The following is a 26057-nucleotide window of genomic DNA, read 5'->3' on the forward strand; positions in this document are numbered from 1 at the left end:
CACTTAAATAGGACCTGCCTGACAAAGTGAAGTAGACCAAAATATCTTGAAAAGCTAGACATTCTGCGATCCAAAGAAATTCAGGAACAAATGAGAAAGTAATTGAGATCTATCAGTCTGGAAAAGGTTATAAATCCATTTCTAAAGCTTTGGGACTCCAGCGAACCACAGTGAGAGTCATTATCCACAAATGGTGAAAACCTGGAACAGTGGTTCAGTGGAGCAGCGACGACTCATCCAAGAGGTCGCAAAAGACCCCACAACAACCTCCAAAGAACTGCAGGCCTCACTTGCCTTAGTTAAGGCAAGTGTTCATGACTCCACCATAAGAAAGAGACTAGGCAAAAATGGCATGCATGGCAGAGCTCCAAGACGAAAACCACTGCTGAGCAAAAATAACGTAAAGGCTATTCTCAGTTTTGCCAGAAAATCTCTTGATGATCGCCAAGACTTTTGGGAGAATACTCTGTGGACTGACGAGACAAAAGTTGAACTTTTTGGAAGGTGTATGTCCCATTACATCTGGCATAGAAGTAACACAGCATTTCAGAAAAGGAACATCATACTACCAGTAAAATATGGTGGTGGTAGGTAGTGTGATGGTCTGGGACTGTTTTGCTACTTCAGCACCTGAAAGACTTGCTGTGGTAAATGGAGCCATGAATTCTGCCGAGTACCAAAAAGTCCTGAAGGAGAATGTCCGCCATCTGTTCGTGACCTCCTGCTGAAGAGTACTTGGGTTATGCAGCAGGACAATGATCCAAAACACACCAAGTCCACCTCTGAATGGCTTAAGAAAAACAAAATTAAGACTTTGGAGTGGCCTAGTCAAAGTTCTGACCTTGATCTGATTGAGATGCTGTCACATGACCTTAAAATGGCGGTTCATGCTTGGAAACCCTCCAGTGTCGCTGAATTACAACAATTTTGCAAAGATGAGTGGCCAAAATTCCTCGAGCATTATAAAAGACTCATTGCAGTTGTTGCTGCTAAGGGTGGCCCAACCAGTTATTAGGTTTAGGGGACAATCCCTCTTTAACACAGGGGATTTGGATTTCTTTTTCATCTAATGATAAAGACCTTCATTTAAAAACTGCATTTTGTGTTTACTTGTGTTATCTTTGTCTAATATTTTAATTTGTTTTGTGATAGGAAATATTTAAGTGTGACAAACATTCAAAAGAATAAGAAATCAAGAAGGGGGGCAAACACTTTTTCACACCACTGTACATGTTTTCCACTGGTGATCTCCTCAGAGAGATCTAGGTCTGACCCATAGATCTTTGTGCATTTGCATATTAAGAAAAACATGGATTTCCGAATAATACATCAGATCGCAGATATCAAAGTATCATTTTATATAATTTTATATGACCTGCATGCCCATATAGACGGCACCAGAGAATTGATACTATTGACAGATTGCCTTTAACAGTTAATGCCTATATTGTTAGGTTACAGCATTAACAGCCAACGCCACAATATTGTCTGACCTTAGACAACCCCTGAGCTTTGGCATTATTATTTTGAGCACTGAATAGTACTATTGTCTATAGAATCAATATGAGGCTATGTTTATATGGAATTTTTGAAAGAGTTTTTCACGTGGAAACTACTCCCGGAAACACTCGTGTTTGGAGGAATTTTCCTTATGCAGTTTTTTTTTTTTGTTCTTTTTCTTGTAGCGCTTTTTTGCAGTCTTTTTATTCCACGTGCCTAGTTTTGAAGCTGAAATTAGAAAAACCTCGGCTCTCAAGAAGATATTTTATGCAAAAAATTTTAATAGCAGTCCACAACAATAAACATTTCGGTCTATATGACCTTCAACAGTGTACTGCAGGTAAGTGAAACAAAACAAAACAAAATATACAATAAACAATAAAATATACATATTGTGAGGCAGTGAGGGGAATTATATGTGAGGGAAGGTATGTATCCCCCAGAATGCGCACAGAAGCATATTGAACCCACTGGAGTGCATTGCAGTCACAGGCACAGCTGTGGTTGCAGTGCAGAATAAAAGTAAGTTTGGATTTGGTCAAGCCATTTGACCAAGGTAGATTTAGTAAAACCCTGCATAGGCTTTTATTCTTGGAGTGGACTACAGGATGGCAGTGGAGCTGTCTACTCCCTCCAGCCCGGGTCTTGAATGCGGCTCATGTTCACAGTTTTCATTTAAAAACCTGCAGCAAAGGTTTGGCTGTGTAAGTTTTGCGTTTGCAAGCTGCAGAGCAGGAGGCTCTGAAATACAGGCCTGTGTAACCTGAACACAGAGCCCAAGAAGGCAAAACTCTGATGCACCTCAGAGTGTTACAGCGGTGCAGTCGCCCACGTCAACGGGTCCGGAAACGTACTGTACTTTGATGGCCCAGCTGCGATCCAGAGGATGGAAATGAATGTTACTTTGTGAGTTTCTGCAGAATAAAGACATTTGATTTGAACTTTTCCTGGGTCAGTGCCTCATTACCGCACAGTGTGAACACCGCCGCACTACAATATATAGAAATTGGACCTAATTTCCCCACCCCTTCTGTTTATCTCCTTGCAGCATTTGAGCACCTGAGACGCTGCGTCCTCACCTCCCCATTTTCCCTATCACTCCCAGCAATTGGGTAGGTGTAGTTTTTGATACTATGAAATCCTTCTCCGCTTTCTATAATTACCCTTTCATTATGACACTTTTGACCATTTGTATATATGTATATTGTATCGTTTATTGAATATTTTGTTTTATGTTTCACTTACCTGCAGTACACTGATGAAGGTCATATAGACCAAAACGTTTATTGCTGTGGACTGCTATTAAAATTTTTTGCATAAAATATCTCCTTGAGTGCTGAGGTTTTTCTAATTTATACTACGGCTTTGGACTCTACTCATGCACCCTGGTCCAGTAGTGCTGCGATTTTGATTTCTACTATGTGACACCTGTACGCATGCACACTGTCGTGTCATGACCTCACTAACCTTCTCCTATAATGCAGACGAAGCTACCAGTATCATTTTACAGTCCCATCTCTCCAGTGAATTTCTGAGAATTCCACCCAGGGAGACACGTGGCCGGGATCTTGAAAGAGAGCAATGGCATCTCATCAACATAGAGCTACATTGCTCAACTCTTACTGAGTACTTAAGAGTCCAGAGAATCCCCAGAGGTCTTAGAGTACCGATTCGTCCAACTTTATTTTCTGATATACCTGACTACTGCTCTAAATTTGAACAGATTTTAAATAAGTGTTCATTCGATCTTATGATCTTAACTGTTGATTTCTTGCACAAGGCAATCAGTTCTACTAAGGAACAAATAAAGAACATCGAAGCTCAATTGGCATCCACCGTCAGTCCAGAAGATTTCCAAACTCTTCAGCAAAAGATTAAAATCAACACCAAGCAACACAGATGGAATACCAAGACGAGGAAAAGAAATAGATTTGCCAAATAGTCCTCAAGGCCCACCAACAGGTCATGTTTTCAGGATTTCCTTAGTATTGCACAGGTGATGTAATTATTGCCTGTGCAGGTGATGTAATTATCACCTGTGCAATACTAAGGAAATCCTGAAAACATGACCTGTTGGTGGGCCTTGAGGACTGGAGTTGGGGAACCCTGATATAGACGATATATTTTGCATATGGGGGGGGGGGTTTTCGCAAGAGACTTTGGACGAGTTCTTCAATTTCCTCAACTCATCCTGGCCAGGCCTAAGCTTCACGATGACCACCACTCCAGTCAGGTGAGTTTCCTTGACACCCTCGTCATCAAAGATGAATCTGCCCTTCTTTCTACAGACCTATACAGGAAGCCAACGGATCGTAACAACCTACTACATTTCTCCAGTAATCACCCTATACCCATGAAACATGCCATTCCCAAGTCTCAATTCCAGAGAATTAAACATATAGTCACAAGTGAACCTATCAGCAAACAGAGATTACAAGAGATGACCCAAAAATTTGCGGAAGGAGGCTATCCACAAGCTTTTACAATTTAACACATGCAGTAGTTACGTGGGGAGAAAAAAGTTATTTTGAGAACGCGAGGAGATCGTAGTCTTTATTCAATCCCCTGGAGGAGAGTGACTGCAGCTTGTGAATCTAGAACTCTTCTCTGCGCTTGAGAATGCGCACCCGGTCACCCTTCCACCGGCGTGGTGGTAGAATCTGCTCTATCACCTGAAAGCGAAGTTGAGCTATATTGTGTCCTGCTGAAATGAAATGTTGAGGGATGGGCAGGAGTAAGTTTTTACCCCTTATGGTAGACTTATGTTTTGAGATTCAATCTTTGATCAATTGTGTAGTCTCACCAACGTAGATTAAACCGCACGGGCACTTAATGAGATAGACAATGAAATTGGTGTCACATGTGAAGTAATCTTTAAAGGCATATTCTTTGCCTATGTAAGGATGGTATATGAGATCTCCCTTGAGAATGTTATGACATTGTCGGCATTACAGACAGGGGAAAGTGCCCTTCCTAGGGTTTTGTAAGAACCGTTGGCGTGGTCCTGGATGCGTGGAGCCCATATCTGCGTGAACTAGTGAATCTCTAAGATTGGGAGCTCTTTTGAAGCAGGGTAGGAAAGGCTGCTGAAAAGCTGTTATGGTGGAGTACTCTGTCTGTAAGATATTCCAGTATTTTCTTATTGTGCTATGTAAAATGTAAGCGAAAGGATGGTATGTATGGATGAAGGAAACCCGGTCAAGTGTGAAGGCCCTGTACATGTGAAGTCCCGCCGGGATACACTTGACCAGGTTCACTTCATCCATACACCTGCATCATAGAAGGTGTCCAGCACCGCGGTCTCCCCAAAGCTTGCCAAAGTTGACCCTGGTGAGTTGTGCCCCATCACTGTCACAGGCAGTGCAGTGCGCCAGATCCCGCTCTCAACACTGCAGGTCCGGAGGTGTACAGGCTGAGGGGGGAGGTGTTGCCCTGGGGCTCTCCTGACGCCGGAGGAAACAGCCTTCTCTTCTGTGCGCCGGCGAGTGACGTCAGCTGCGTGACGTGATCCTGATCACGCATGACCTGATCACGCTGCTGAGGTCACTCTGACCCGGCGCTGGGAGGTCAGAGCTTCAATTGTACTTGCATCTAATAGACACAAGTACAATTGATCTCTGGGAGCCGGCACGCTGCACGTTCTGTGAGCCAGCTGACAGGCTAGGCAGAATTCTATCTGCACAGAATGATCGCTCATCAGATTGTTCTGTGTGCGTTCAATCTCATTGATCTCGGCAGCACATGACCTGTTTACACAGTACAATACGCTGCCACTAATGATGATTTTTAAACAGCGGGTTGATTGCAAGCCTGTTTAGACAGCTTGATAATTGAGAATGCTTGATCATTGTTCTCGGCAGCACATCGTCCTGTATAAACTGAATTTGTGCTGCCGAGAACAGTCGCATCCTATGGGCAGTGAACAACCTATTACTCCTCATTCAATACCCATTAAGTTCGGTCTGCCTGTCTTAGCAGGTTATTAAAAGATCGGTGGTCGCGTTAATGCTGCAAATCGTCTAACGTAAATGGACTCTCAGGTATCATAAAGATTTGTTTTGGACTGTTCTCCTGAAGCCAACTGCTCCACTGGATATAAAATTTGGCTTTGTAACAGGAGGCTTCACCAGTGACCCCCATCTTATTGAGGCATATAACTGAAAGCCGTACAGGACAGGGTTCTTTTAGACAATGACATCTGTATACCAGATTGAATAAATGATCAGATATCATGTTTTATGGTTCACGAGAGCTCATTAATAAAATAAAGACTCCTTTAGGAACGAGCACTTGATGTGTTATTTTATGCTCTTATCTCTCGCGGTAATAGCTTTATCATTGATATGCCACTTTAAAACACATTCACGATGGTTGCCAGGAGCCAGCAAGATTACTTATCTGTCTTTCGTATAATTGCTAACAATGTTCTCCAGTGTGAAGCCAGAAATGCGTGAAACACCTGTCGTGGTGTATGACCATCTGATGCCTTTTGCGAACCGAAGGCCGGATTCATACACATGATGTTCCTCGGTCAGAGTACGAACCACCGTTCAGGGACCGTCTGTGGTTCTTTAGACCAGAACCAGCATAGTTTTATGCCTATGAGGCTGTCTAGATTGGAGAAGGAACCCCATGGCCGTTCCAAGCATCATTTCAGGCCCTGATTCATCATTTGCAAGTTTTTTTTATTTTTTATATATATATATATATATATATCAAGAAGGTCCTGTGGTAGATTGCTCACTCAGCTGCACATGGAGGTAGACACAGGTACACTGTCTCTTTAAATCTTTTGTTGGTTTATTATAGTGTGGCATAAACCAACAGTTAGTCCATGAGAATAAACACAGCCCGCTGGGCAAAACTGCTAGCTTCTCCAGACACTGAACTCCAAATGCCTCACCTGGCCAAGTATTTAAACCCCCCAGACCACACCCTGAGGTGGAGATATGGTGAATGACCTCCCGTCCTTCACAATGGCCATACACAAAAAACACTCTCTTTTACAAATGGACTTAACGCCTCTCAGCAAATAACATGCTGGAGAAAACTTAATGATTTTAATTCACTGAAGCTAATAGCCTCAGGGAAACATACCTCCCCTCCAGCACTTTACCAGTGACTTTGTCACAGTCCCTTTAAGTGATTCGATAACCCCTCCTTTCAACCTCCCACCCAAACCGCCAATAAGACTACTTCTAGCCACAAATCATCTCTGCAGTTTGTCCCCTTGTCGGATGTTAGCAGTAAGTTGTGTGATGGGGTATTATTGGATGACTTGTTTTTCCAGCACATCCCACAGATGATTGAACAGATTAAGATCTTTGAAATTTTGAGACCACCTTAAACTCTTTGGCCCTAATTCATTGAAGCAATATTCACCAGAATTTTGGCATAAATTGCTTTGAAAAGTCTCAAATGCTTTGTGGAACTTGAAGTTGCACAAACATTTTGCGACTTGTGAGGTTTTCACGACAGTTTCTCCAGCAAAAATGAGCTGAGCTGGAGTGGGATGGGATGGGGTGTGGTGGGAGCATAACGTCACAGCTCGTCTAATTCATGTCGAACTGTGACATTGCCTCTGCCAGAAATCTTATTCTCGTCAGTGACTGGAGTAAGATTTCTGGCTCGGTGCATGCCACTTGTCAGACACTTCCAATTAAGAGATGTGTGCCTCTTAATGAATCATGAGCGTCTGACTCCAACACACCCGCTTGGTTTATTTGGGGCCTTGCTCTTGTGCCTCAAACCATTTTTCATCAGTTGTTGCTGTCTTGCAAGTAGATTACCTTGCTGAAAGAGGCCGCAGGTATTAGGGATTACCATGCCATGAAGATTTGTACTTGATCTTTTAGGGAGGTGGTACGTGTCACTTTAGTATCTACATCAACGCCAAAACCCAAAGTTTATCAGCAGAGAATGGCCCAGAGCGTCACACTGTCTGTGTCCTCCCATACTGCATCCAGGTGTCATCGCTTTCCCAGGTCATCCACATAATTCAGTAGACCACTCCATTTTCTTCCATTGTTCCACTGGCCAGTTCTGATGCTCACCCACTCATTGTAGACAGTCTTTTTGGTGGACAGTGGTCAGCATTGGGCTACAAGGCCCAACCTGCTCTGTCTTCTGACATCTTTCTATCATGACTAGCAGTAACGTTTCCATGTTTCACGATTTGGCCCTTGTCAGTGTCTCAGATTCTTATTCTTACACATTGTTCCTGCTTTCAACACTTGAACTTTAAGAACAGAATGTTCTGTAGCTTCCTAATATATCGCACCATTCCTCAAGGGCCATAGTAATGTTCTTCACATCACTGGTCAGTGAGTTTTAGGTTATGGCTAATTGCTGTATGTTAGGAAGACGTAGGGGACAGATGGCAGCAGGAACGGACTATTTTCACCTCTAATGACTAAAGACCACATTTACTAAGAGGATTGTCAATTTCTGTAGTGAATTGCATAAAAAATACAAACATAGTGTACAACAAATTTACAGAAATGTCCAGCACCTGTACAAATGCATTTTAGCCCATAGGCTCAGTTATGTAAAACAACAATAAATTAGGCTTTACTTATCCTACCCAGAGGAGCGGCAATGTTAGCATACAGGTCACAGAAAGAGGGTGTATGCTGTGTGTATATAAATAAATAAATATATATATATATATATATATATATATATATTTATAAAAAAATATATATATATATATATACTAGCTATTGAGCCCGTTCTACGCCCAGGTGGTGAGCATTTGTATTGGCATATCGTCTCCCATGCTGGTATTTGTGCTGCCCCCATCCTGGTATTTGTGCTGCCCCCATCCTGTTCTTCCATCCTGTTATGTGCTGCCCTCATCCCTATCCTGGTATGCATGGCACGCCTCATCCCTCTCCAGGTATGCATGGCACCCCTCACCCCCAATCCTGGTATGCATGGCACCCCTCACCCCCAATCCTGGTATGCATGGCACCCCTCACCCCCAAATCTGGTATGCATGAAACCCCTCACCTCCAATCCTGGTATGCATGGCACCCTCATCCCCAACCCTGGTATGCATGGCACCCCTCATCCCCAATCCTGGCATGCATGGCACCCCTCATCCCCAATCCTGGCATGCATGGCACCCCTCATCCCAATCCTGGTATGCATGGCTCCCTCATCCCTATCCTGGTATGCATGGCACCTCATCCCTCATCCTGGTATGCATGGTACCCCTCATCCCTATCATGGTATGCACGGTACCCCTCATCCTGGTATGCATGGTACCCCTCATCCCTATCCTGGTATGCATGGCACCCATCCCTCATTCTGGTATGCATGGTACCCCTCATCCCTATCCTGGTATGCATGGCACCCATCCCTCATCCTGGTATACATGGTACCCCTCATCCCTATCCTGGTATGCATGGCCCTTCATCCGAATCCTGGTATGCATGTGTGACGCCCTCCCTGAACGTTGGGGTTTTACTCGGTGCCGGGCCAATGTATGGTGGTGGTGTGGGATGTCGTTGTGGCCGTGACCCGGTCCGTGCCCAGGGCTGTCACATGAAAAATGGGCTTTTTGGATGAGTGGTTGATCGACTACGCCACCTGTGGTTTCTGGTGAAGATCACCAGCGCCGCTACAGTCCTCTGAGGCCGGTGTTCAGGCAGCTTGGTTGGTACTACTCCCCACAGGCGGAGTAGGCCTCAGGGCAGTGTTTGATGAACTGAGTGGAGGTATGGTGCAGTGCCGCGCAGGAATGAACAAGCGGAGGCGGTAAATGAAGTCATCCAGGTCTTTACTCACTTTAGATGCACTTTCAGCCGCAAAGCTTCTCTCTGCTACACACGGCGTACTGTGGCCACCAGGAAGGGGGTTCAGCACTTCCCAGGTAGATCAGGAGCACCTGTCAAGACCCCGTTGGTGTGTTCTTCTCCTCCCGCTTGTGTTCCCCCCCTGGGATCCACTAAGCCGCCGGGCTTTTCCAACAGTGACGTGAAGTACACAGTCAGATATCGGGGGCCGGTCACCCCTCTTGCAGCAGGAATCCCTCTGGCTTGGCCAGAGTGAAGAATACAGGTGGCGACTCCGCTCCGTCCGTATCCCCCTGGGATCCTTTTGCCTGTGGAGCCTATCTCCTCTGCTCCCCTCCAAGGTCTTCTTAGAATGGGACCCTGACCGGGCAGAGACACTGGTTAACTCTGACCCACTCCTCGTCTCGAGGCCTGAGAACGAGGACCGTGAATCTTCAGCAAGCTACAGACTCTTGCTGGACCCTGACAGAAGACCACAATCAAAGGACCTTGAACTTAAGATGGCCACCTATTATAAATGATTCTATCAGTGCTTCCTGTAAGTGTTCCCTCCACCCTCACCCACTACTTGGTTCCCCCTATCTTTGGTTCCCCCCGGCAGCACCCTGGTGCAATTAGGCCCCTACAGGACTGGAGTAGTGTAGTGTTGAGTGTGAAGTGGGGTCCTGTGTGATGCTCCAGCCTTACCTGGAAGAGGAGATACCACACCTCTATCTGAGGTGCAGTACCCCTGTGGCGACTGAACCCTCAGGGGCGCCACACATGACCCCCCCCAGATCCCTATCCTGGTATGCATGGTAGCCCTCATCCCTATCCTGGTATGCATGGCACCCCTCATTCCTATCCTGGTATGCATGGCACGCCTCATCCCTATCCTGGTATGCATGGCACCCCTCACCCCCAATTCTGGTATGCATGGCACCCCTCACCCCCAATCCTGTATGCATGGCACCCCTCATCCCCAATCCTGGCATGCATGGCACCCCTCATCCCCAATCCTGGTATGCATGGCACCCCTCACCCCCAATCCTGGTATGCATGGCACCCCTCATCTCCAATCCTGGTATGCATGGCACCCCTCATCCCCAATCCTGGCATGCATGGTGCTCCTCATCCTGGTATGCATGGCTCCCTCATACCCAATCCTGGTATGCATGGTACCCCATCCCTCATCCCTATCCTGGTATGTATGGTACCCCTCATTCTGGTATGCATGGTACCCCTCATCCCTATCCTGGTATGCATGGTACCCCTCATCCCTATCCTGGTATGCATGGTACCTCTCATCCCCCAATCCTGGTATGCATGGCACCCCTCATCCCTATCCTAGTATGTATGGTACCCCTCATCCCTATCCTGGTATGCATGGCACCCCATCCCTCATCCTGGTATGCATGGTACCCCTCATCCCTATCCTGGTATACATGGTACCCTTCATCCCTATCCTGGTATGCATGGCACCCCTCATCCCTATCCTGGTATGCATGGTCCCCTCAGATCCCTATCCTGGTATGCATGGCCCCCCCAGATCCCTATCCTGGTATGCATGGCACTCCTCATCCCTATCCTGGTATGCGTGGCACGCCTCATCCCTATCCTGGTATGCATGGCACCCCTCACCCCCAATCCTGGTATGCATGGCACCCCTCACCCCCAATCCTGTATGCATGGCACCCTTCACCCCCAATCCGGGTATGCATGGCACCCCTCACCTCCAATCTTGGTATGCATGGCTCCCCTCACCCCCAATCGTGGTATGCATGGCACCCGTCATCCTCAATCCTGGCATGCATGGCGCCCCTCATCCTGGTATGCATGGCTCCCTCATACCCAATCCTGGTATGCATGGTACCCCATCCCTCATCCCTATCCTGGTATGTATGGTACCCCTCATCCTGGTATGCATAATACCCCTCATCCCTATCCTGGTATGCATGGTACCCCATTCCTCATCCTGGTATGCATGGTGCCCCTCATTCCTTTTCTGGTATACATGTTACCCCTCATCCCTATCCTGGTATGCATGGCCCCTCATCCAAATCCTGGTATGCATGGCCCCCCCAGATCCCTATCCTGGTATGCATGGTACATTCCATCCCCCAATCCTGGTATGCATGGTACCCTCCATCCCCCAATCCTGGTATGCATGGTACCCCTCAATCCTGGTATGCATGGCACCCCTCATCCCCCAATCATCGTATGCATGGCACCCCTCATCCCCAATCCTGGTATGCATGTCACCCCCATCCCCAATCCTGGTATGCATGGCACCCCTCATTTCAAATCTGGTATACATGGCACCCCTCATCCCAATCCTGGTATGTATGGCACCTCTCATCCCCCAATCCTGGTATGCATGGCACCCCCCATCCCCCAATCCTAGTATGTATGGTACCCAATCCCTCATCATGGTATGCATGGCTTTCTCATCCCCAATCCTGGTATGTATGGCCCCCTCATCCCTATCCTGGTATGCATGGCACCCCTCATTTCAAATCTGGTATACATGGCACCCCTCATCCCAATCCTGGTATGCATGGCACCCCATCTCTCATCCTGGTATGCATGGCACCCCTCATCTCAAATTTGATATACATGGCACCCCTCATCCCCCAATCCTGGTATGCATGGCACCCCCACCCTCCAATCCTAGTATGCCTGGTACCCAATCCCTCATCCTGGTATGCATGGCTTTCTCATCCCCAATCCTGTTATGTATGGCCCCCTCATCCCTATCCTGGTATGCATGGCACTCCTCATCCCTCAATCCTGGTATGCATGGCACTCCTCATCCCCCAATCCTGGTATGCATGGTACCCCTCATTCCCCAATCCTGGTATGCATGGTACTCCTCATCCACCAATCCTGGTATGCATGGTCCCCTCACCCCCAATCCTGGTATGCATGGTTCCCTCATCCCCCAATCCTGGTATGCATGGTCCCCTCATCCCCCAGTCCTGGTATGCATGGCACCCCTCACTTCCCAATCCTGGTATGCATGGTACCACTCACCCCTCAATCCTGGTATGTATGGTACCCCTCATCCCCCAATCCTGGTATGTGTGGCCCCCTCATCCCTCAATCCTGGTATGCATGATCCCCTCACCCCCAATCCTGGTATGCAAGGCACCCCTCAACCCCCAATCCTGGTATGCATGGTCCCCTCATCCCCCAATCCTGGTATGTATGGTCCCCTCATCCCCCAATCCTGGTATGCATGGTCCCATATTCCCCCAATCCTGGTATGCATGGCACCCCCTCAATCCTGGTATGTATGATACCCCTCAATCCTGGTATGTATGGTACCCCTCATCCCCCAATCATGGTATGTGTGGCCCCATCACCCCCCAATCCTGGTATGCATGGTACCCCTCATCCCTTTCACGCTGCACACATACAAAAAAAATTAACACTTATACTCACCTTTCTTCCCTGTGCTCCAACGCTGTGTCCTGTTCTGCTGGAGGTCGGGGGAGGAGTGCGGCGCCGGAGTACGCGCATGCCCATATCGCGCTGTCCGGTGCCATTTTACTGAAGACACAGTGCAAATGTGTCTTCAGTAAAATGGCGCCGGATAGCGCTATGCGCATGCGCCGGTTCCGACGCCTTCGCTCATCCCACGGTCTCCGGCCAGAAGAGAGGCGCCGCGGCAATGCTCCTCCCGGTCAGGTAAGTATGTAAGTATGACGCCGGAGATTGCGGTATGCATTCAGTGTCTAGGTGAGAGACCCCTTAGACCTCAGTCAGGAGCCTCTCACCCGGCCAAATCAGTTCTCATACTTTGCACTGATGAGGAGCAATAACCTGAAACACCGTGTCTACAAATTGAGATTCTGATTTGGCTTTTATCCTAAGTCATATTGCAAGACTCGTTAAAGGGCCGATTGTGACTTGTAGGATTGCTGCTTCCAACAGGTGGTGCTATAGAGTTCAAGTTCTCTTACTTTCTGAAGAGGCAATTTGCATATTAAATTTCCCAGAGGAGAATTGCACGGCGAATAAGCCTCCTTACCTTGGCATGCCAGAGGCAGTGTGTCACTCTCCACAAGGAGAAACATTACCCATTTAGGAAATTGGAATACATAATAAATGGGGTTGGGGGTCTATGCAGTCAGCCCTTGTAAATCGCAAGAAACTTTTTAGCCCTGTGGAATATAATGGTGCTATATAAGTAAAATATATTTTAGTACCGCCAGTATAAAGTAATAAGAAAATACTGCCCTCTAGTGTGCCCATGTAATACTACAAGGGAAAAATTATTCAGTACATTTGCTCTGATGTAAGGTAATGAAGACACTAGGCAGCAATGTCAGCGATACAGAAGCATTCAAGAGTGATATAAGTAATAAAAGAATTGTGTGTGGGCTTTTTGTGTTTTTGTTTTCTGTTGTAAAGTGGAGTGTATCACTATAAGAAGAAAAGGGTAGAGGACCTAGATCTAGATTGCACTTTGTCACTCAGTATACCTAATTGTATACCTAATTTTATGAACTAATTGTTAATTTCTGGCATTTTATACACGTTTTTTAATTATTATTTTTCGTATTTTTCATTTTGCATTATCTATATATTTATATATATATACTGTATATTTGTTTGTCATTCCAATATGTTTATTATAAATTGTGTACTCTGTATATGCGTCTTCTTTCTACAGGGTATATGTAGAACTGTGTCCTATTCAGAAACAAACTGTTTACCATTCTGTCACCCTTTTTTTTATCATTATTTCTTACCGGACAGCCCAATTTTCTTTCACTTAACTTCCTTTTTTTATTTCTCTTTAGTGATCTGCTCTGACCTTGCTATACACACTGTCGTAAATTGCAGTTGCAACTGTTGTAAATAAGGATGGCACATAATACATCACAATGGCACATAATACATCACAATGTGTCCTTGTTATGTGCGGTGCGGTACTCTGAATCCACTACTTCGGCAGTTCAATCTATTTTCCGTCACCGTGACTTCTGGTGGTGCGGTCCATTGTGACTCTCACACCATCACCAATATTACCAGCATGGATGCCCCAACTGTAATCTGTTCCTCCTTTTGGCACATGTCCAATTATTTCTGCGCCTCAAGGTATTTATATATATATGTGGCACCCCAAGGGTCTGGTTGCCACAGTGGTATTGCTTCCCTCGAAAGAGGTAATCCCATGTCTGGAGGCAAACAGGGGTTTCCTGGTCAGGAACACAATACATGCAACACTTCCTGGCTTCAGACCAGCAAGGGGAGGACCCTCCCCTTGGCAACTGGATCTGGAGACGGGGTTAGTTCAGTCTAGTGTCAGGAGTCGAGTTTAGGACATTGAAGAGAGAGGAGCTGGAGACTGGAGCTGGAGATAGCTCGTCCTAGCTGGAGCTACACAGGAACCGGACACCGAAGTCCGAGGCTGTGGGACCCTTCAGGCCCAGCAGCAGATACCGTAGGGCAGGAGATTGCAGGTCTTCTGGCCCCATCAGACGCCGGAGGCTCAGCAGCACCGAGGGACCAGTACCGCCAAGAAGGAGCGAGGCATCCACAAGGCCCGAGCTGCCAGCCATACGGGTGAGCACAGCACGTTACACTCAGGGACGTAGGCTACATCACAGCTACAAGCAGAATAGCCAAAGAGAGTAGTGAGCACGGCAGGCCTACAACTCCACCTAGCCAGGAGGACTCTATGCTTGCTCCCAGACTGACCGGACTCTTATCTCTAAACAGTAGTCCAGTCCAGGCCTGTCTAATTGCTACCAGTAACGACCCTGGGCCTGCACTATACGGACTCTGTGGTTATTTCTGCATCACGACACCCTGCACAACCACCATCATCCACACACATTGCCCTGAAGCTACACTCTTCCTGTGTGGAGTTATACCACCCTTGCTGCCAACCCATTAGTTTCAGAGGACTGTTCCGCAGCGGCGGCCTCATTAGCCGCACTCCACAGGTGGCGTAGTCGGACATTATATAACCTATATACATCTACTACCCTTTGATTGACCACCTGGGTCACGGACCGGGTCACCGCCACGGTGACTACAACCCCCAGCATCTACAGGCCCGGCTCCGGGTACCCCACGGCCCAGGGGGCGCGTCATATATATATATATTCAAGCCTACATACTAATTAATTTACTCACTCTATGTAAAGCTGTTTTTTGTGCACCCCTGAAGAAGCCACAGCATCTGGCAAAACAAGTGGGGCTTTTTCTCACTCCATTCTATTTCCTTAACTAGGGTTTATACAATAGAGGTCACACGCCCAATTTTCGATCTGGTAACTATATTCATTTAACTTCTCTTTTTTTGTATCCTGTCCCTTGTGATCTATTGGTACATTATAGCTAGTTACTATTGCTATTTCCATTATTGCTGTTGTATTTGCAACATTCTGGCTATTATTGTCTATATCAGCACACAAATCGCCAAGGGTGCCCAAACTTTTGCATCGGCCCATTTTCCTTTTTGTAATTTTTAAAATGTAAAAGATGACTACATATATATATATATATATATATATATATATATATATATATATATACACTCCTCAAAAAAATAAAGGGAACACTTAAACAACAGAATATAACTCAGAGTAAATCAAACTTCCGTGAAATCAAACTGTCCACTTAGGAAGCAACACTGATTGACAATCAATTTCACATGCTGTTGTGCAAATGGAATAGACAATAGATGGAAATTATTGGCAATTATCAAGACGCCCTCAATAAAGGAGAGGTTCTGCAGGTGGAGACCACAGACCACATCTCAGTACCAATGCTTTCTGGCTGATAATAAACCAGCAAACACCTAATATTCTTTAGAATTTATAATCTAATTTATTTTATTCATTGTAATGCATACCACAGCTGATGAAGAACCTCTTTTAGAAGAGTAGAGGGAGATTTCTGTCCATTAGTATAAGGATTTCCAGGCTCCACATACATTTCTGCAGTCACTATGCATATCTCCAGTAAAATCTGCAGCAAAATCATTGTGTGTTTCATATGTTGTTGTGGATTTAGCCTAAAATATGAAATCCCCCATGAATATCGGTCAAAGTTTTGACATCATGTGTATTTTACACACAGAAATTTTCTGCAATTTGCACTAAGTCTGTCTGTGGTTGCCATTTTAGAGCTGCAGGCGACCACTGACAGTCACTCTACAGCTACTTGGTGCAGTGCTGATTAAATACAGTTTCTCTGCTCCAGATATACCAGTTCTCCTGGGCTAGGGTCTCACAAGCGTAAATTCTCTCATCTGAGAGATTATGCAAATCACACTGATCAAATTCTCACCATAGTGTGCTCAGATTCTCTCGGATGATTAGAAGATGGAGAAAAAAATGTCTCCATCTTCTCCATTGTGTCAGTCCGTGGAAATCGGATTGCAATCGGAGGACATGTTTTCCAAGAACTCATTGACTTGTATGGTCAAGTGCAATCCGAATATCAGATCAAATTCGGGCATGCTGCAATTCTTTTTCCTGGAGCGGCTCTGTCATACATGTGCATGGCCCCATAGCATGACATTGGTCCGGTGGGCGATCCAATGTTTTGTCGAGTCGCACTTGATGATACGGTCATGTGTGCGAGCCTTAATGCTGAGCTTTTTATACCCCTGTTCACAACACTGATTGGCAGCTTTCTGTATACCCTGTGCATAGGCAGAAGGTTGCCAATCAGTGGTGGAGGCAGGGTTGGACTACCTGGCATCAGGTTTATTAGTCTTCTAGTATCTAGTGATAATCTTCTGCTGATAGAAGACTGATTTTATAAAAACTACACCAATCAGCCATGTAAGTGACACATTGCTGGAATCAGGGTCTCTATCCCTACAGCATACTGCTCTCAGATTAGGTAGGAGCGATCTGCTGTCAAATTCCCTTTCAAAGAAGTGACATGTTTATTCTCGCTAGTTAGATTTTAAATAACAGAAACTTAAGGCTGCAAAACAGCTTCTTCAGGAAAAAGACCGCCATTTTTTTCCTGAAGCTACTTTGCCTTTCCTGAAGCGGGTCTGCTGGTGTCCGTGTGCGCATACCCTCAGGGTGAAATTTTACAAATCTGTTTTGGATTTGTGACAGTTGTTGACCGCAGGATTACATCTTTTTCAATGCAGCCAGGAGTAAGTTGATAGTGAACCCGTACACCATCCACTGGAATATCTGGGTCTTCCCTTTAACCAATGCAGGTGGAATCACCGAGAAGTCTGAAAGGCAATTTCCTTCTAGTTCATTATCAGTTTGTGTAACAGGCGGACAGCAGGTGAAAAGTGCAGGAAATGAAGGAAGAGGAGCGGCTGCACCCGCTGCTGCACTTTGGCTTCTTCACCTTTGCTGTAAATGACATTATAAGCGGTACGTGCACAAAGCTGCTCTTTATCTGTGCCATAAAGTTAACATTCATACACATCAGTCTATTAGGTAAAGCGGCTTAACACCTTTGTGATACAAACAGAATTATAATTATTGGGACTTATTTCTCATCCATGTTTTTATAACCCATTGAATTCAATGGAGCTACTCACGCTATTCACACCTCCATTTTTCAATATTTTTTTTGCGTCCTTTCTGTTAAACTGATCCAATTTTGCGGATCAGAATCATTCAGTGTATGAAGCTCCGTTTAAGAACAGATGGTTTCATTTTTTTTTAAGAATCGGTTCTTGGTGTTCTGGAAAATGAATATGCCCTAAAATAGTTGTGGGATTGCTCTCTAGCCACTTGCACCCCTCCGACTGTAGCAGATCTAATAATGAACAAGAATTTTCAATGCTTTGACAAATAAGAACTGGTAATATTTCTGACTCTCATAACATAAAACTCTCCGTCTATTAAGCATTTGTCCACTAGGTGGGGCCATAATACTTCACTTTCGAAATTAGAACGCATTATTAAAACAGATCAGACCCTGCAATGATCACAGATTATTTTACAATTTATTCAACTTTTGTCTTCATAGTAGGAAATTTGTGAATAATATATTGCATAAGTGTATGTCTCAGGACCAGCGACATCACCTGGCCTTAAGCTGGGCTTCATATGAGACTGTGATTTTACCTTTATATTGAAAAACAGTTGTATAGCTGAATATAGAATAAGCAATCAGACGATCGTAAGTTCAAATCTCCTAAAGAAACGTAAAAAAAAAGTAAAAAAAAAACGAAAACACAAAAATACGAATCCCCCTACTTTTTCCGCCATTACAAATAAAGATGTTAAAAATAGTAAAACATTCGGTTTCGCCACATCAGTAAAATTCTGAACTAACAAAATATAGAATTATTTAACCCATCTGGTAAACGCCGTAACAAAAAAAATTAAATCTTCAGAATTGCCATTTTTTTTTCCGGGAGCTGTAAATCTCGCAAAATGCAAAAAATGCAACAAAAGGGGCACAAAAAATTTTGCAAACCTCAAAATGGTGTCAACAGACACATCATCATGCAAGCTTTCACACAGCTCCATCGATGGGAAAAATAAAAAAAGTTATAGGACTCAGAAAATGGCAAGTCAAACTAATTTTTTTTTTTTACAAATTTCTATTTTTTTTTTTTTTACTTGCAATTGTTTTCCCTGTTTTCCAGTATGTTATAAGGTAAAAGTAATGATGTCATTCAAAATTACAACCCGTTCCACATAAAAACAAACCCTTGTATGGCAATGTCGATGTAAAAAAAAGTAGAAGGGAAGAAGAAGGGAAAGAAAGATTTTCCAAAATGAGAAAAAAAAAAAAAAAAAAATGGCAGAATAGTTTCTTTGGTCCCTTTGCCTCCCAAACAAATTGGAATAAGAAGTGCTCAGAAAGTTGTATGGACCCCAAACTGGTAATGATAAAAGTACAGCTCCTCCTGCAAAAAAAAACAAAGCCCTGATACAACTAGAAAATATACTAGAAAATAAAGTTAGAGCTCTTGGAAGGCGAGAAGGAACAATCAAAGTGAAGACAGTCCCACCGGGACTCTGTCACCCAAGAGCCCGCATAAACCTGGAGCTGGCCGTGGTATGTTCACTTGTGCCAGTAGTGGTGTGAAACGAATGACTTCACTACTGCTTCAGAAAATAATACTGATGTCTTGCGGTATTAACCCCTTAATGACCACTGATACACCTTTTAAAAACAGTCATTAAAGGGCCTTATTCTTCAGCGCTGCTTTTTAACAGCACTGAGGAATAAGTGAATAGCGCCCCCTAACGGGCGCGAATCCTGTAGGTGACAGCTGTATATGACAGCTGTTATTCTGCTGTATCGGCCCTGGCCAATTTTGGAACCGATCGGGGCTGATTTACACCTTAAATGCCGCTGTCAATTGCGATAGCAGTATCTAAGTTAAAAAGGGGGTTAAAATGCCCCCTTTGACAGGATCGAACACCTGCAATCGTAATCATGGGTGCCGAACTTTGCCATGGTATTCTGAGGTCATCTAATGACCCCAGGGTATGGTGGTCTATAAGATCCTGTGTCTTACAGTAAAATAACACAAATCAAGCCCTCGTATGTCATGAAAAGTCGTTTCACCACTAAAAATGCATTTGCTTTAAAACAAAAATAAACAAAAACAAGTACACATTATTTATGCCGTAAAAAATAAATAGATAAAAAACAAGCTAAAAATGTCGTTTTCTTATCATACTGATACACAAAAAATTCCTAAAGGCGATCAAAACGGTAGAAAAAAATGGTATAAATGAAAATACCAAACGATCCCGCAAAAAACAAGCTGTGAAGACACAGGGTTTCCTGTGGGCATAATACTATTCAGACAACACAGGGTGAGGGTAAAACAGTGTGGCAATATTTTATTGAACTACCAAACAGACAATAAACATATGGAACAATCCCAAGAAATACCCAAAGTGGTGCAAAATTACACAGTCTCACCCTTCCGGTGGCCTCCCGGGAATAGATCAGCTGCGACTTTGGGACTTCCAGGGCCAACTACCTCAACCAGTGACACCCCACTTTGGGTGGACACCCACAGAGAGGAGGTAGCGGCAAGCTTAGGAAGCTGACAGTCCATTGGCATACGTGGCCAAGAGACCTGAGATTCCCACCCTGGCTTCTCCAAACATATCCATGGAACCAGGTGACTGGATGATCCCAACCTGGCTTCTCCGAACATATCCATGGAACCAGGTGACCAGATGGTCCCAACCTGGCTTTCTCTGAACATATCCATGGAACCAGGTGACCAGATGGTCCCAACCTGGCTTTCTCTTAGTGTATCCATGGGCTCCAGGAGGAAAGGTGGCAGTGGCTCATGTCTCATTGTTTGAGCAGTTAATCAATTTGCATAGTTGATATCCCACTGCTCTGCAGATCAACAAACTAGCTGGCCTAGTACAATATGTAATTAGCATATTAGAAAACATCATTGTTCCGAGACTCTGAGTTGCTGCCTTGCAAAACTAGCAGACAATCCATTGTAGGATCTGATATAAGATATAAATAACAGCCAATCATCAATTAACAAATATTAACTCAAATGATCAACATCCAGGCTTATTCAAACAATAGTCTCTGTTGATCAACCAAAGAAGAACACAAATTCAAAAGTCAACATAAAGATAAAGGTGTATGGTTCCTGGCCTACTGAATTTACACGTCTGGATAATTAAGATTAAAAGCTGTGTTGTCACACAAACCCTAATATGGCTCATTGAGCCAAAAAACTAAAAAAGTTATGGCTCTCAGAATATGGCAACGAAAAAAAAATATTTATTTTAATAAAAAAGCATTTTAACTGTGTGATAGTAGAAAAACATAAAAAAACATTATAAATATGGAATAAAGAATAAAGCCATCTTGTCACTAATACTGCACAGTGAGACGCGCAAAAATAAAAATAAGAACTATTCTTGTACTGTTGTCTGTTTGTTCATTGTACCTTCCAAAAATCAGAATAAGGCTCGGTTCACATTTATCCTGCGCTCTCTGCTGAGCGCTTAAGTTGGGGTTTCCGTCTAAATCCCAAAGAATGCAGCTAACAAGGAACTCCTCACATATGAGGCAGATGGAGACACTTTGGACTCTGTCTGATCTCTGTTCCGGCGGTTTCCCATCATTTTAGGCATCTTTTTAGTGCACAAGTGTGGGCGACCAGAGATCTGTGCACGCCTAAAAAGATTGATACCACCGGAGCAGACTCCAAACAGACTCCAAAGTGTCTCTAATGAGGCAGAAGCCACTCACTCTAATGAGTGTCATCTGCCTCATTATGGTGGGTGGTTCTGTTGAGGGTTTCATCTGAATTACATTTTTGTGGGATTTACACGGAAACCTCGAGGTAAGTGTTCAGCACTGAACACAAGAACGTGATCCCAGCCTTATACTGGAAGTGATCAAAAATTGGTACCAATAAAATCCCTTAATTTATTCCACACAAAACCAGCCCCCACTCAAGTCCGTCGTCTGTCACTGGAAATATAGGGGGTCCCATGTTATTGGTAGAACAAAGACTCTGGAAAAGTAATGCCCCCCTCAAATAAAATGCAGTGAAATCTGCGCTCCCAAATCCTAATCCCCCTCCTTATTAGCCCCACTGTGCCTAAACCACAGTAAGCGGCCACCTGTTTGCCATTATTGTAGTGGGAAGAGCGCACTTAACAATTTATGGTTGGGCACAACGTATGGTTGCGCTATAATACATGGGGGTACTACACTGTATGGGGGCACAATGTATAGGCACTAAACTGGCAGACTTCCAATTATCCAGAATAAAACCTGGCTTGGATGTTACAAAATAGTCACTGCAGCCATAGATTAATTCAATGAGAGGTGCAATTTCTACAATCGGGTGACTTTTGGGGTTTTTCTGCTGTTCTGACATCTTCGGGGCTCCTCAAATGTAGCCTGCAAATTATTCTACCAAAATCTGTGCTCCAAAACTCAAATAACGCTCTTTCCTTCTCAGCCCTGACATGTGGCCTAACAGTAATTTATGACAATATATGGGGCATCACTGCGTTCGGGAGAAATTGGGCAATAAATTATGGGGTCTAGTTTCACCTATTAACCCTTGTGTAACTGATACATTTCCAGGAAATAAAAAGATTACATTTTTACCACTAAAATATCATATTTCCTTCTTCCAATGTTATAAAATTCTGTGTAGCACCTGTAGGTGCAAAATACTCACTGCAGCCCTAGATTAATTTTTTAAGCAATGAAGTTTCCAATATGGGGTCACCTGGGGGGGTTTCTGCTGTTCTGCCACCTCAGGGACTCAGTTAATGGAGGCCACAATCTATTTAAACAAAATCTGCGCTTTAAAAGCCAAGTAGTGCTCCTTCCCATCCGACCCCTGCTGTGTGCTCAACCACATATGGGGCAATTCCACATTCGGGAGAAATTGCATATCAAATTAAGGGTCCATTTTCTCCTATTACCCCTCGTGGAAATTATAAACTTGGTGTTAAAACATTATTTTAGAGGAAAAAATGTAACTTTTTGTTTTCACATCTAAATGTTATAAAGTTTTGTGAATCAGCTGTATGTTAAAAATGCTCAGTACACTGACAGATGAATTACTTAATGGGTCTAGATTCCAAAATGGGGTCACTTGTGGGGGGTTTCTGCTGTTTTAGTGCCTTAGGGGCCCTTCAAATGTGACATGGTGCCCACAGTCTATTTCAGCCAAATTTGTGTTTCAAATTTCATACGGTGCTCACTCTCTTCTGAGCCCTGCCGTTTGTCCAAGCTGTGGTTTCTGACCACATTTGGGATATCAAAGCGCTTAGAAGAAACTGGGTAAATAATTGTGGAGTCTATTTTGTCGTGCTATACCTGAAAAAATTGGGGCTAAAGCACCATTTTAGAGGAAAAATTTTAAAAAAATTTCATTCCACTTTGCGTTAATTCCTGTTTAGCACCTGAATGGTTAAAATATTTCTTGGCAGCAGTGTTGAAGTATTTGAGGGGTGCAGTTTTTAAATTAGTATCACTTTTGAGGAGTTTCCAATACATAAGCCCCTCAAAGTCCATTTAAATCTGGCTAGGTCCCTATAGAAATAGGTTTTGAAAAATGTCTTGAAAAAATTAGAAATTGCGGCTAAAATTTTAACCTTTCTAATATCCTAACAAAATAAAATGATGTTTGAAAGATGATGCAGATGTAAAGTAGATAGTTGGGAAATGTTAATTATTTTGTAAAGCATGATTAACTGGTTGAAAGATATAAAAATTGAAAGTTTTCAAAATTGTAGACAAAATTTCCGATATTTTCAGAAATAAACGCAAAAAATATCGACCTAAATTTACCACTAACATAAAGTTCAAAGTGTCAGGAAAAATATTCTTAGAATCACTGGGATATGTTGAAGCGTCCCAGAGATATTACCACATGAAGTGACACTGGTTAGATTTCAAAAATTTGGCCTGGTTAGGAATGTCAAAATTGGCTCCGTCACTAAGGGGTTAAAGCACCACTCCAGCGTTTAGTTTTTTTTCACCACCGGAGTGGTGCTTTAAATGTAAGTCCCCTGCCCCCGGTCATATATGCACCCTCCGGCTTCTTCAATGTTTTGCGGCAACACTCCGGTCCTGCGACGCCATCTTGTGAGCGCAGCTTCTGACTGGCCAGACCTCAGAACCTATGTCACAAGTTCTCAATGCAAGTCTATGAGAGCCAGAACAAGGCCACAATGAGGTTCTCGTAGATTTACATTCATTTGTGACCTCCGCCTCACTACATGAAACACTGAAGCAGCCGGCAGGTCACATACTGCTGGAGACCGATGGGAACGGCGGCAGCAAAAACCGATGAAAATGCTGGAAGGTGAGTATCAGACAGGGGGCAGGAGACTGGGATTTTAAGCACCATTCCAGCGGTGAAATTAAAAAAAACGCTGGAGTGGCGCTTTAAATTCAAGTGGGTTTATAGATATTTTGTTGCATTTTTGCTTCTTAAAGTTGTTCTAGGAAATGTTTCTAGAGTCGTTTCTATGAAAAATGCCATTTACATGAAAGGAAACTCCGACTGATGTTGGAAGTGATTATATTTAGTACAGAAGACTATTGTGGTTGAAGAGGATACAGCCGAAGGGGAAACTGTTTTGTTGGGGATTTTCTCTCCTAAAGAGTCAGTTCTAGGAAATGTTATTAGAACTTGTTTCTATAGAAAAACACGTCGTTATGAATACTTCAGTAATTAAATGGAGGGTTTTCCAGCCGCCGAAATGTATTCTTAAATAGGCTCAGACTTGTTAAATATAATTATATTTTAAATAAACCAATAAAAGGATTAAATTTCGCGCTGGTATAGTGGACAAAACTGGAGATGGACAAGTTAAAAATAGTATTTTGATATAAGTTAATTAGTCACTGGATAAAAGAATAAAAAGATAGTCACCCCCTGCCTTTCGGTGAGGAGTTCGTAATTACGCTGTCTCATCCACCTCCCAATTATTCCACAATATTATTTATAATAAATATTATATTTGTGACCACCACTGTTAGCAATGCGCCTGTCACACTACAGACTAAGCCCCTGTCTAGGAAATCCCCTTCACATGATGCTGGAAAAAATCTGTCTCTGATGTGAATATGAGGCAAATCTGGGCACATGACGGGACCCAGGGGGCTTGACGGGCATACTGGGAAAACATGATCTATTCTAGTCAAGCTAAGATGGGGGGCCGCAGGGATTCTGCCGCTTGTCTCAGTAGTGGTACGACAGGAATAGCTTGATTACTCAGTCATGAAATAATTCAGATTTTACAGCAGTTTTCTGGTTCTAATAAATGGTTGTAGAGTTGCTTCTATGAAAAATGTAATTTGCATAAAAATTAATTTCAGTTAATATTGGAAATGCTCATCCTTAGTACAATAAACATAACTATTGTGGCAAGAGGGGATACTGTCACAGCGGGGGAACAACTGTCCCAGATGTAGTTTCTCTTAAAGGGAATCTGTCACCAGGTTTTTCTACTTCATCTGAGAGCAGCATAATGTAAGAAAAAAGACCCTGATTCCAGCGATGTATCCCTTAGTTTACTGGCTCCAGCAGTTGTGATACAATCAGAGTTCCTAGCGGCAGCATGTAGAAGAGCTGAGGAAGCTAACCCCACCCACACCAGGCTATCTATGAACATAGTATATTGACATTGAGCTGCTAATCAAAGGATGGGACATGGACAGACTAGCAGGCATGTGCACTATAGTCCAGCAGTGATAATCTCCTGGTAATAAAACCTTCATTGTATGTAAACAACAGCACACAGCCTAATAAGTGACACATCGCTGAATTCAATGTTTTAACCCCTACATCATGCTGTCCTCAGATTACATGGCAAAAACCTCCTGACTCTGACCCTTTAAAGAAATTGTTGTAGGACATATTGTTAGAAATGATTATGTGGAAAACCAAATACACTGTGATTGCCCCAATATCTTAGCAATTTCTAGACTGCTACATCCCTCTTTAAGGCTCATAACTATTTTTGTCTTTTCAGAGTCAGTTTTTTGACCCACTTTACCTGAGGAAGACAAGCTGCCTAATAATTCTGCAAACCTTGATAAAGAGTGTTGTATCCCAAGACCCTCATTGCACAAATACACGTCACTTTATCTGCTTCATCCAATAAGCATTCAAGGTTATACAGCACAGAGTTGGAAAAGCTACATAAAAATTCTGCACAGTGTAAATACTGTTCTGCATGCTGGAAGGCCTCCTAAGTCAATTACAATAAAAAAAAATCCATTGCACGCTATATTTTTTATTTATTTATTTTACTCACTTATATAGCGCCATTAATTTCACAGCACTTT

Source organism: Phyllobates terribilis, unplaced genomic scaffold (genome assembly GCF_046119375.1).
Source record: "Phyllobates terribilis strain yellow unplaced genomic scaffold, ASM4611937v1 Scaffold_4__5_contigs__length_816908805, whole genome shotgun sequence".
Taxonomy (NCBI): Eukaryota; Metazoa; Chordata; class Amphibia; order Anura; family Dendrobatidae; genus Phyllobates; species Phyllobates terribilis.